Here is a 3,254-nt window from a genome sequence, read left to right on the forward strand (position 1 = left end):
AAATTTGAATGCTCATTCTGAAATTAATACATGTCAACTATACCTTGGTAAATTAAAAAAAAAAACTAACGTTCATACAAATAATCTGAAGATTTTGTTAAAATGTGGATTCTGACTCAGTCAAACTGGTATGGGACCTAAGAGCCTGTATTTTTAAGTGTCTGTTATATTTTTAGCAGCATCAGGTCTTAGTTGTGGCATGTGGGGTCTTCATCGTCCTTCGGCATGTGGGATCTGAGTTCCATGACCAGGGATAGAACCTGTGTCTCCTGCATCGGAAGGTGATTCTTAACCACTGGACCACCAGGGAAGCCTGTGAGACTTTTCTAAAGTACTGTTTCTTGAGCCCACACCAGACCAACTGAGTCAGAAATTCTGGGGCTGAAATCTTAATCCTCAAAAATTCCTCCTGCACTTGTCTTAGGCTATGGAGACCAGAAGAAGAAATAGAAGGTTGGGTTCAGTTCAGTTCAGTCCAGTCACTCAATCATGTTCAACTCTTTGTGACCCCGTGGATTGCAGCATGCCATCACCAACTCCAGAGCGTACTCAAACTCATGTCCATGGAGTCAGTGATGCCATCCAACCATCTCATCCTCTGTCATCCCCTTCTCCTCCTGCCCTCAATCTTTCCCAGCATCAGGGTCTTTTCCAATGAGTCAGTTCTTCACATCAGGTGGCCAAAGTATTGGAGTTTCAGCTGCAACATCAGTCCTTCCAATGAACACCCAGGACTGATCTCCTTTAGGATGGACTGGTTGGATATCCTTGCAGTCCAAGGGACTCTCAAGAGTCTTCTCCAACACCACAGTTCAAAAGCATCAATTCTTTGGCGCTCAGCTTTCTTCACAGTCCAACTCTCACATCCATACATGACCACTGGAGAAACCATAGCCTTGACTAGACGGACCTTTGTTGACAAAGTAATGTCTCTGCTTTTCAATATGCTATCTAGGTTGGTCATAGTTTTTCCCCCAAGGAGTAAGCATCTTTTATTTCATGGCTGCAGTCACCATCTGCAGTGATTTTGGAGCCCAAAAAAATAAAGTCTGTCACTGTTTCCCCATCTATTTCCCATAAAGTGATGGGACCTGATGCCATGATCTTTTTTTTCTGAATGTTGAGCTTTAAGCCAACTTTTTCACTCTCCTCTTTCACTTTCATCAAGAGGCTCTTTAGTTCTTCTTCACTTTCTGCTGTAAGTGTGGTATCATCTGTATACCTGAGGTTATTGATATTTCTCCTGGCAATCTTGATTCCAGCTTGTGCTTCATCCAGCCCAGCATTTCTCATGATGTACTCCGCATACAAATTAAATAAGCAGGGTGACAATATACAGCCTTGACATACTCCTTTTCCTATTTGGAACCAGTCTGTTGTTCCATGTCCAGTTCTAACTGTTGTTTCTCTACTGCAATTTCCCAGAATGTGTTTTTCTCAGACCCACACTGGGACTTTGAATGTTTTACCTCCATAAACGTCTTTCCTATGAACAAAACAGAGAGAGTATCTTCCTTTAAAAAGTTTAGAGTTCAGCTGGGAAATCAGTCCTCAAATAAATTATAAATACAGAGCAATAAGAGGCATGATATGAGGTGTACTGTGTGTTTTAGGAACCCACAGCAGAGGAATCTAAAGGTCAAGAAAGATCTTCCCAGACAGGGGACATTTAAGATGATTCCATATGGATGAACAGGAGTTTTTCAGAACAGGAAGGGTGGAAGGTTTCCCAGGGAAATACAACAATATGTCCCAAACCGCCAAAATAAGAGAGTTACTGTGAGTTCAGAAAACTGAATGAAGCTCAGAATGACTGGAGTGTGTGGTAACACAGGAGATGGGCAGTGAGGTTGTCAGGGACCAGATGTCACAGGACTTTATAAATAGGGTGACCTCTTAGGCCATTTTCTCAGACAGTCTCAGAATATACACTTGTTCCTTCATAATTATTAACAGCACTTCCTTTCACTCTCCAAAGTGTCCTGTTTGGACAATAAATTAAATGGCCATACTTCCTACAGGCAAAACTTTGACTTTTTCCAAATGGGAAGAGATTGATGATTATTTTTGAGACTGATGAATTTTAAGCAGAGAATTGACATTGTTAAAGAGTTTTGAAACAGTTCTTTAAGACTTCAGAGAGAATAATGAATTGAAGACCAGTTAGAAGGCTGTTACAGGTGAGAGACAGTGGTGTCCTAGAGTTGTGGCATTGTGCATGGAGAAAAGTAGACAGAACTGTGAACTATTAAGAAAAGAGAAACAATTTGGTGCATGAACAGATGAGAGTCAAGTCGACCACTCTTCTGGCTTGAGCTAGTATTACTCAGGTAGTGCGTTATTTGCTATGACAGAAAAGGAAAAAGGAAGGAAAACATTTTTGAGAGAACTGAAGTGTACTGAATGATTAAGAAATGTCAAATAAGATGAGGTCTGAACATTCCCACTACATTCATTGGCCACACTGTGAGAGAACTTTTTCTATTTTCTTGGAGCTAATGACTACATAGCAAGGGAATGAACAGGAGGTAAATGGAATGAAAGAGAAGAGAAGGGGATGAGGGGAAGAGAAATTGAGTGGAGATAATCAAGGAGTTTGGCTCTGAAGAGGAGGGGAGGAATGTAGCTATAGCTGGAAGGGAAATTGGAATTGAAGGTTTCTTTTGTTTTAAATTGTTTTTCCATTGGTAATTGCTTGTTGGAAGGAGAAGGTAGATAGAGAAGATTTGAAGATGTGGAAAAAGAGAAGCAAGTGAGAAGGATTCAGAGCACAAATGAAGGTTGATTAGTTATCTATTGCTGCATAATAACTTATCCCTAAATTCAGTAGCATAAGACAGTAAATATTTACTATCTCACAATTCCCGTGTGTCAGAAACCAGGGCACATCCAGGGCTCAAGGTCTCTTATGAAGTTGCTGTCAGGCTATTTGCTTGGTCTGTGGTCTCATCAGGTGACTCAAGAGTGGCAGGGGGAGGAGGGAAGAGATCTGCTTCTGTACTTACGTATTATCATCAGCATTCAGTTCCTCAGAGGCTGCTGAGCCTCAGTTCCTTGTTGCCTGTCAGCCAGAGGCCTTCCTTGGCCCATGAACCTCTCCGGAGGGCACCTCACAATGTAGCAGCTGAACTTTCTCCAAGATCAGTCAGTGAGAGAGGAAGAGAGAGCTAGAGAGTACCCAAGACAGAGTCATAATATTTTTATTAACCTAGCCATAGAAGAGACACTCTATGACTTTGACTGTATTCTATTTT

Source organism: Bos mutus, chromosome 4 (genome assembly GCF_027580195.1).
Source record: "Bos mutus isolate GX-2022 chromosome 4, NWIPB_WYAK_1.1, whole genome shotgun sequence".
Taxonomy (NCBI): Eukaryota; Metazoa; Chordata; class Mammalia; order Artiodactyla; family Bovidae; genus Bos; species Bos mutus.